At 39.1% G+C, this 10,727-nt stretch overlaps 1 pseudogene; it reads right to left on the reverse strand.

Moving 5' to 3' along the window:
• Window positions 1-2,546: 2,546 nt before the first annotated feature.
• On the reverse strand, window positions 2,547-4,952 carry LOC120292418 (annotated as a pseudogene).
• Between the last annotated feature and the right edge of the window lie 5,775 nt (window positions 4,953-10,727).

The following is a 10,727-nucleotide window of genomic DNA, read 5'->3' on the forward strand; positions in this document are numbered from 1 at the left end:
ACCAATCCGATGGTGGAGATACATCTTAGTGGATATCAATCGGCATCTCACGATCCAATTGTAAAGTTTAAGTCTACCCATCGATCCAACAGTGATTGTCTCCTTGGATTGATGACCTGGCAATATATCCGAGACATTCTCCCCCACCCCAAGTTATTTATGTGCGCATGGTCGGGCAGTTTTTATCCATTTAGTGTAGAAAATATCCAACAAATATATATTTTACAATTGGATACATAAAATGTGGCCTGAAAGTTTTAAGATAAAATGTTAGCTGAACGCCCTATCAATTTCATTCAGTAATTGGGCAACGAATGGAAAAGACTACATATTGGGCCTATGTGGGCAAGCTTGGGCCCAAGAAAGAAAATCCTTTCATTATTTTACCTTCGATAATTAAGGGTTGCGTACGCCCCTTTATCCTCGAGAAATTTGCCCTTTCCTTATCAAATTGCCTCTTGAATTATTTTCTTAAAAACAACACATTACTATGTTATGGCTCCATGAGCGGTACCACTTGCAATATTTTTTGTTTGCTAAATCTTTTTTACTTGGGATAATTTGGCCTTCCTTTAATTTTCCTAGACCATCTTTTTAGAGTAAATTGAAGATTTTGTCAAATTTGTGAATATCGAACGAGTAAATGCATCTTTAGCCTAGCCATTTGTTTTTCTTTTATTTTGGCAAGCTTTAAGGATCGACAAATGTAAGGCATGTCGAGTATCATATTTGCCACATCCATTTCAATGTTTTTATTCAGGACAGATTCATACTTTGAATAAATGTGGGTGAAAACTATATTTCTAACTCACTAATCAAGGGATTACTATCCAACCAAAGATAGAACAAGACACATCCTGTTCCAAAATGCCCTTGTACTTTAAAATACAGCAAACAGTGGTCCTCACAACTTTTTTTTTTTTTTTTTTTTTATCTTTTCTCTCCAGTATTTTGATTATGACACAACTTTTTTAGTAAAAGATAACTTATGGCACTAATGATCATTCTATAACATTATTGGCATAAATGGAAGTACGTGACGAGAGAAGAAAGAAATGGCCGCCACACCACTTGCGCAGCGAGGGTCAACAAGCCTCGTCAAGGTCTCAAGTGACCCTCGTCAAGGTCTCAAGTGGGAGTTCTTACGCCTCACTGGTGGCCACACTGGAGCCACAACCCTCATAGTGAGCAAGAGCCCTCGTGCATTACTGGTGCCATCGCGCCAAAAAGGGTCAGTCGGCTCTCATGAGGGTCAATGCTCTTGCCGTCATCCAGATCTAAATGAGGGCAAACAAGCTGTCGTATGCTCACTCACGACGAGGGCCAATCGCTCTCACGACGCTAGTAGGGTGGCGACACTATCCCCATTCTTATTCCGACTACACAAATCAATGGCCCGTTATTAAACTGTGCATTGATTGGATCAAATTGTTTCTACTCAAATAGGACAATGACTGATTTGACAAAAAAAAAAATTAATGTACGAATTGAAAATTGATTAAGGTGATGTTTGGATATGTTTATTTTTGTTTTCATTTATAAACAATACAATCATTTAACTTGTTTTAGTTTATTTAAATGTTTCTTAATTAAAAAGCGATATTTGGTTACACTTTATAATTAATGTTTATTTAACATAATTTTCGTTATGCTAATATTTATCATGCCTAACTGCTAATTATACTTTTTATTTTATTTTATCATTCCATGATAATTTTCTCTCATAAACTAGATGTTTAAACTGAAGATCAATTGATCAAAATAAACAAACGAAACACATTTCAATACGATACTTACGTATTTAAAAAAGCTGTGAGGAATATATAATACATTATTCATCATGTGCATATTTATGACATTATGAAAAGGGGAAAATTATATGAAGTACTACAATTGTTATGAATTTTAGCCTTACACATATTACAACCTGCATGAATTTATATCCTTTGGTAATGGTAATACACTTATCACTTACAAGACGAGCTTTAAATTTTAAATAAAAGGAATTTCAAGACAACTTATTCTTCTAATTGATTTTGAAGATGGTTTTAAGGAATCTCGATTAATACATATGAAGAAGAACAAAAATGCATATAATTATCTAGAAAGGTGGCGTCAAAATTTGCCTTCAGTTAATCTAAAATTATATTTTTGGTCTCCATAATTAATATAGAGATAGCATCGCTTTTCCGATTTAAAAAGTCAAAAATTTTGTGCTTTCAAGATAGTAGATTATGTTGGCTTTTGTTTCTTTTGAGGTAATCGATTCTATCCATAACCATCACAATACTGTTTTAATGTGAATAACTGTTTACTTTTGCTTTCAAAAACAAATAGGAACTGTTTATATATAAACTTAACCATACGGCCACTAGGATTTCAAAAGCCAATTTTGACGTTGCCCCTAAAACTCAGATTTATTTCTGCTTGATCCTGGCCCATCAAAACCCATTTGCAGAAAGACAAACCACCAGTAAAACCAACATTCTAAAGCTGACTACTAGATCAACAAACATGGCCATCTGAAGTAGTACATCATCAAGAACTATTCATAGGAAGCTAATTGAAGACTTCAGTAGAATCCCACACAGAACCACCTAACCTAACAAGAACAAGCCGATAGATATCTTTTCCTCAAATAATCCCTCGCAAGCCAAAAAGAAGGAAAGAAAAACAGAGCAACGATGCTAATTAGCGATCGTAATCGCCATCGGTAGCGATCCGGTTCATGAACTGGGCCACCACCTCCGCAGACTCCCTCAACAGCTTGACGTTTTGTTCAGCTTCTTGCGCTTCTCCACCATCTCCGGCTTTTCCTCCATCATCCTCTTGATGATGCCAGGCCCGCTCAGCTCGCACCTAATCTCCTTCTCCATCTCCTTGTTCACCAGGTTCTGCACGCTGAACCGCAGATGCAGTGCCACCATGTCGACAAACCTCCTCATCACAATCTTCCAGTATGGGGTCATCCTCATCTTCAGATGGAACGCCAGCCGAATCAGCTGTCGTGATACCAGAGATGGGTCGTGTCGACAGCCCCAAGCCCCTCGAGTTGAACGCTGCTATAGTTTCTATAGCGGTTAAAGAAATGGTCCTGCTGGTTCATCAACTTGTTCCGCTCCAACAGGTACTCAGGGTTGCAAGTGTAGTCAGTGAGCTTCTCCATTTCTATAATCTTCATCATCCTATTCATCGTCTTCCCCTTCATCTTCTTGATTAGACTGGACGCCGCTCTTCTCATCGACGACTGCAGCTGCGGATAATTCTCCGAGTGTCGCATCAACGCCTGAATCACAACTCCCTCAATGCAGTCCCAAACACGAACCACAAGACTCGGCAGCTGGCTCGATATCTCCTTCACCTTCCACTGCAAAAGGGTGAGAAAGGCGGTTTGAGGGAGGACATCCGGGAGGCCAATCCCTTTGGCCTTTTCCAAGACCTCCGTTTCCTCCAATAAGAAGTTAGTCGTCTGGTTGTACTCGGTCCAGTTTCGGAGCTCGTCGTAGTATTGGTTCAGCATCTGCACCAGCCTGGCAGTGCAGGGCATGTCCTTCTCGTCATTGTTGAATCTTCTGTATGAATGCATCATCTTCACACAGGGCATGTCCTTCTCGTCCAGGAACTCGTCTATTTCGCCTCTCAGCAAGAATTTCCTCAGCGACTCCTTCGCCGACCCCATGATCTCCATGAAGGCCATCATGGCATCCTCAACCGAGGACAGATTTTGGGCATCCTCTCAAGCTCGGCGATGTTCGTGTCCAGCTTGTCATTGATCTTCGTGACGATCTCGGGCAGATACTTGGCCATCATGGTGGCTTGAATCTGCGTCAGCTTTTGTGCCAAGACAGGCACACCGACGATGGACTTTTCGATCTTGCACAACAGAGGGTGCGTGTCGAACAGCTTCGCCTCTTCCAGCCTTGCTTCTTCGTAGGTCTCGGCACCAATCCTGTTTCTCACACACATATCCAAGCCCTATATTGACATCATCCGCCGTCACCTTCTCCAGCAAGCCCTCCGGAGCTTTATCAGCCTTTGTGACGACCGCCAGAGTCCTCCTGCCTGTCTTGTCCACCATCTGCAACGCAAAAACGAATAATCGTATAGACTCATTTTCTTGAGTGAAATTAATTATTCGAGTATTCAATTGGTATGGGAGCAAAGCGTGTCTCAGTATACTTACTTGCGACATCCTTATGGACTCGCAAGTGGAGAAGTCAACGGTCGCGGACAAGACATTGAGGATGATGCTCTCCTCAGGCCTTATGTACTCCATGATTATCTCTGAGATCTGCTCGTAGATGTTCTCAGGCTGGCCGTGAACGGGGACTCTCGTGATTCCAGGCAAGTCGATCATGGTCAAGTCTGGGATGCCGGGTTTCTCGATGACCAGAGTCAGCGGCGTGTTCGAGACACCCTTCCCATGACCCGCGATCTCGTCAGTGGCATCATTAATGGCCTTGGCGATGTTGTCCTCGTCGGTGGGGACAACTTTGCCATTGAACTCGAGGTAGAGCTGGGGGCGATCAGCTTGAGGGTTTTCTTGGAGTTGCATGATGAGAGGGACACGCGTACAAATGCCCTGCCCCCGTGGCAGGTTGACGCCGGCGAGGGACTCGAGGACACTCGACTTGCCGGAGGACTGGTCACCAACGACGACAATGGTGGGGAGATGGAGGCCCTCCTCCATGACCATGAGGTTTCGCAACCTCTCGATTACATTGAGCAGAGGGCGCATCCGGTCATTGTAGGAGGCCGCGAGTGGAGGCCTACGGGCAACCAACGGGGGTTTGGGTTCAGGTTCACTGCGGACAGGAGCCTGGTCGTCGCCCATTATTTGCAGCCTCTCAGAATTTCCTTCTAGCTTTGGATGAGTTTGGTCGGAGAAATAGAAGACGTGAAGTGATGATTTCGTGCTATGGAGTAGTGAAGTTATGGATTTATGACGTAGAGAAGAGACTTCTATCGCAAGTTGGACGATTCAGAGATAATTTCGTGGAGGGATTTGATGCTGCGGAGGGGACAAAAGTGGGAACCCGATGCGCCAGTGGACAAAATTCTGTTGTACCAAAGTCACACCATTGTGTAAACTTAGACTTCAAAGGTAGGAACTTTTAAGTACAGTTTTGCCAAAAAAAACCTCGGAATGCTCCACGCTTCTACAGAACTATGAATGGATCCCGGGTTGAACGGCTCACCGCTGATCTACCAGCCATCTACGTCGACCCTAGAGAACTTAAACCTTTAGAAACTGAAACAGTGGGTCTTGGGTCTGGAGTCCTCGGCTAGAACTTGTGTTTTGAGGCATGGCCATTCCCTCTTCATTGTTTGCATCAAGAGCCTCCTTTTTGTTTTAGCTCAAGATTGTGCTTCTTGCTTCTTAATGGAGGTGATTTGAATTGGGGCGTGGTAATTAGTAGTATTTATGGTGGCCGAGTATAGGCTCTAGTGGCGGTGACGACTGAGTCTAGTGGCAGCAAAGATCGTGGCAGCGGATGGTGGCAAGGAGTTGATGGTGGTGGTAGGGTGGTGTTCAATTCTGGCATCAGCAATAGGGGTGGCCACCAGGCTATATGCAAAGCATTTTTAAAAAAATTAGAATACCTTTTCATAAGAGAAAATTCTAAATTTTGATTTTAAAATATTAAAAATAATACAGAAACTAATGAAAACGAAACCTCAAATAATGGAGGGTGCAGAAACTCTTCGTGAAAAAACATGAAATCAAGAAAGAATGTGTGGAGATGAATTTTCTTGAAATGGTTTGAAAGTATCTATATATAGATAGAATATCAATTGAGGGTGGACAAAAGGTAAAGAATTGATAATTGAGTTGTTTGAAAAGATTAACAAAATAATTGAAAGGAAAAACATTGACCAAGACATTTTTTACCCTTCAATGATGGAGTTGTGTGGGAACGCTTCATAGGCTGGAAAAAAGGTGTAATTATCGTCCGCCCATTTCCACACCGCCTTTCTTTCTATTCTAATTCTAATTTTCTCCCCCACCTGTTCCAAAGTCTTCCAAACATAGGCTTAAGGGCAGCTCAACGTAAATTGCAAAATATGGGTCAATGACAAATAAATGGATCGATTTAGGTGGGATTATTTTTAACCCGACTCGACTTATCCATATGAAGGTCCTAAAATTCTCATGCTAGATTTAACTACAAAAATTTGTGCATGCATGGACAAAGAACAAAAAACGAAATGACCACGGTTCATTAGGATGTATTTTTTCGTCCTGTTTTTGCGATTCAAATTATCTAATGTAATACGATATTAGCATTAGTTTCTCATCGGTCGCTCATCCTCATCATCAACAAAATCATTATTGTGAAGATTGTCCAATTTCCTCAATCTTTTGTTATTAGATTGATTTTTGTCAAGTAAAATTAGTTACATTTCTAAGAAAAAAATTACATTCGTGGAAAATAAAAGATTTGAAAATTATTTTTCAAAAAATGAGCTTGTATATATAATCATAAATACCCTAAATGAAAAATGTTTTAATTGTCCAAGAAAATATTTCGATATAAATTATTATTGATAATAAAAATATATTTCATTAACTAATTATAAATTTTTATTAAAAAAATATTCATTTATTTTTTATGAAATAAATTAAAACAAATAGAGCATAAATCAATTATTCAAACATTTTGATGGGTTGTCGCCTCTCCTTGGAGACTGCACTGGTGCGACCATACATTTTCCCTTGGCCGCCACGGAAATCGTACAATGGGACTTTAAAAAGCAAAGAGAGTTTTAAATTTTTACTTTGGCTTTCATTAAAGCGCCATTCTCCGGACACTTTGGCTGCATTTGGTAACACTCTTGGGAACAGGTGTTTGTGTTCATTTAGGCACCGCATGACAACATTTATGTTCCTTAGAATTTCTGTTCTTTTGTTCCTCGGAACAAAAAAAAACAGAAACCCAAACCAAATTGTTTTCTATTCCCAAGAATAGAAAGTTAGCGGGAATAGATTTGGAGCAGAAACGAGAAGCAAAAAAAAGTTGATTCTTATTCCCGAGGACAATTTTAGAAATAAGCTAATTTTCTTTTTTTTTCTTTTATTTCTCTTTCTTGCCGCGGCCACCTTCAACGCCCGGAGCCACCACCGCGGCCCCTTGCTACCGCGCCGGTCGCCGTCCGCGCCGTCGCTGCACATTTGCCCGGCTGCCGACTATCACCGCCAACCGCCACCGCACAGCCCATCGGCCGCGATAACCGCCGGCCGTCGGCTATAGGAGGGCGGCCGATGGGCTGTGCGGTGGCGGTCGCTTGCGGTGACGGTCGGCGGGCGGGCAATCGTGTTGCGGTGGCCGGGGGGGGCAACGATCCGTGAGCAAGAATAAAAATGAATAAATACAAAAAGAAATTGTTGCATTATCAAATGCATTTCTATTTTTTTATATTCCAAAGTAGAAATTTTGTGTAGCTATCAAACGGGTTCTTTTACTCAAAAATTGTTCCCTGAAATAGAAATATAAAAGAACTATTTCTTAAAAAAAAAAAAAAAAAAAAAACTCTTCCTAGCTAAGAAGTGTTGCCATGCACAACCTTATTCTCGGAAGTAGAAATAGAACAAAAATGTGTTTGATAAGTTTTTTTGTTCACGAGAACAAATTTGTTCCTAGGAACAGATAGAACAGATTTGGAACAAAAAAAAAAGAAAAAAAGTTGCTTCTTGTTCTCGTAAACAATTTTAAAAACAAGAATAAAAAATTAAGCTTTTTTTTTCCTTTTCTTTCTTCATTTTACCTTTTTTTCTTTCTTTCTCTTCCTCCCTTCTTCTCCTAGCCGGTAGCCGACGGCGACCAACGAGCAATCAAACAAGGCTCGGCGACCTCATCGACCCCGGTGAGGTTGTCCTAAGCTCGCCGGCCATCAGCAAGGTCCCCCAAGCCTCGCTATGTTTGGGCGAGGCTCGACCTCACCAAAACTAGAAAGGCCAAGCCTCGCTTGGCCACCGCGAGCTTACCGGCCACTAATGAGGCCCCCTTGAGCCTTGCCCGGCCATCGGCGAGGTCGAGCCTTGCCCAATCATAGAGAAGCTCTTCCGAGGTTGACGACCTCGCCGGCTCTTGTCTAGCCCGTCACCAGCCAACAACCGGCTAGAGAAAGGAGAAGAAAAAGAAAAATATAATAAAACTTTTTAAAAATTAAAAGAAATTTTAAGTCTTAAAATATATAGAGTCATACCAAACGCATTTCTCTCCCAAGAACATAAATTTTGTACAATTATCATATGCGTTCAAATGTTCAAAAACTATTATCGAGAACAAAAATAGAAAAAAGTGTTCATGAAAAAAATTATTCCCCAGAACGGAAACATTGCCAAACGTACGCTTTTTCTTCTTTTCTTTACCTTTTCTAATCGGCTCTTGAGAAAAAAAAATAGATAAAACATTTTTATTTTAAATGTATTACACCAAAAATAATTAAGTCGTCGACAAGCACATTCTTGACACATGAAATAGAGACAATTACATGAATGACACGAGAGCATTAACATGCATGTGACTTCTTGATAGCGACCATAGAAATTGACGTTATCGACATACATTGACATACATTGCTAGAACATATTGGATTGTCGATACGCGATGAGGAGCGGTTATTAATTTAAAACAAAGCAATTGAGGCAATGGATTAACTGGCAAGTGTTTACTTAAAGAGAGATAAAACATAGTTAAGAAATATGCAAAGAGTTGAGATAGAGGAGAAATGGACATGCATTTTGGTGGGAACAATTATTATTTATGAGCAGGATCGTGAAACAGATAATGTTGAGGCAAAAGTAAGAAGCATTTAACACACCATCTAGAAGAAGCAATCGTTTAGAGACAAAAGCATGAGTTTATAAGAGCGTGGGCACGAAATTTGCGTAGATGGACATGGAGGCAATTGACCGGAACCATTCAAGGAAATAAAACCGCCGAAAACCGCCAAAAGCAGTTATAAACATATATAGATATAGGCATTAGTCTTATTTATCATGGTATTTCAGTCTCTAGATTGGTGGATTATAAACATATGCAGATATAGGCATCAGTCTTATTTATGCTTTATTTATATAAAAAAAAAAATAGATATGTTTATATCTATAACTCACCAATCAAGGGATTGCTATCTGACAATGGATGGAGCAAGATACAACCTCTTTCCAAATGCACTTGGACTTTCAAATATAGTCAACATGGTCGTTATAATGTTTCATGTTTTGTCTCGGTATTTCGCTTTCGACCCAACTTTTTTGCTAAATGGTAAATTACGGTACTAATGATCATCCCCACTTGTGCAATGAGGGCCAACTATTTGAAAGTTTATGAAACGATCAAGTCCAGATTTTTGGACTAATATGTAGTGCAGGCTCGAGTAGTATTCACACAACTGATGAGATTTTGAACAAACAACTTTCAATTTCCGAATTGGAAATCTCCTAACCTCTGGCCTTGAGCAATTTCGTCACTACAATTAGTAAATTTCCATAACAGAATTGTATTTCTCCACATTTCTTATATAATAACTTTTCCATTTTATTTGGTAACTCCTCAATTAAGATAAGTGATTTTGACATGTAAAATTTTTCGATGTGACCAAAAGTTAGCACCATCCCCACATTGATGAAGACATCCACAATATAGTAAATTGAACATATGAGAGTGACTAGCAGTTTCCTTCCTGCGTCTAGTGTCTTTTGACGTTGAGTATTAAAAATTCATTATTTTTATCAAGTTAGCCATGTTAAAATAAATTCTCGCATTGGAAAATAACTACTAAAGAACCGATATTTGTACATGGGCTCATTCATTTTTATAATATTTGTCATGATATTTTCATGTGCGTTAAAAGGATCAAATTGTTTCTAATTAAAATAAGATCAGGACCGGTTTGACAATAAAGTTTTAGCCCAAATTGAACATTGATTAAGGTGCCGTTTGCATATGTTAATTCTTATATTCATTAAAATTAAAATCAGTTAATTTGCTTTTAGTTTATCTATATAGTTCTTGATTAGAAGCAAGGTTTGGTTACCCTGGTAATAAATGTTTATTTTATCAACCTTTTTATTAAATAATGTCTATCATTTCTAACTGTTGCTTACGTTTTTGCATTTTGTTACTATGTAATACATTTATCATTATTTACATATTTAATGGACATAATAAAAGGGAGAAGTTAAAGCAACTATCTAGTGCAACGCATATTAAAAGCAATATTAATTCATTTAACGAACTTTAAATTTAAAGAAAAAAATTCGATGCAACTTTTTCTTTCTATTGATTTTGAGGACACCTTTAAGGAATCTCAATCAATTTCCTTACGAAGAAGAACAAAAATGCACGTTCCTATAGAGAAGTAATTAGCGGTCCTTCCACGTCAAAACTTTTCATTGGTTGATCTAGAATTATAGATATATGGAATCACTTTTCATTAAAATAAGTAAAAATATTCGGCTTTCGCAATAATAGATTACGTTGGCTGTTTTTTTTTTTTTTTAAAATAAGCGGTACTTTCACGTGAAAAACTGTTTACTTTTGCTTACAAAAACAAAATAGAAACTGTTCCATCATTCCAATCGAACGGCCCCCAAGATCACAAAAACCAATTTTGACATTGCCCCCGAAACTGATATGGACAGAACTACATACTTACATCAACAATTCAATCGAGAAGTAAGGTGATAATAACATAAATGATTCATGAACTTCAATTGA

This window comes from Eucalyptus grandis, chromosome 4, assembly GCF_016545825.1.
Source record: "Eucalyptus grandis isolate ANBG69807.140 chromosome 4, ASM1654582v1, whole genome shotgun sequence".
In the NCBI taxonomy this organism is placed as follows: Eukaryota; Viridiplantae; Streptophyta; class Magnoliopsida; order Myrtales; family Myrtaceae; genus Eucalyptus; species Eucalyptus grandis.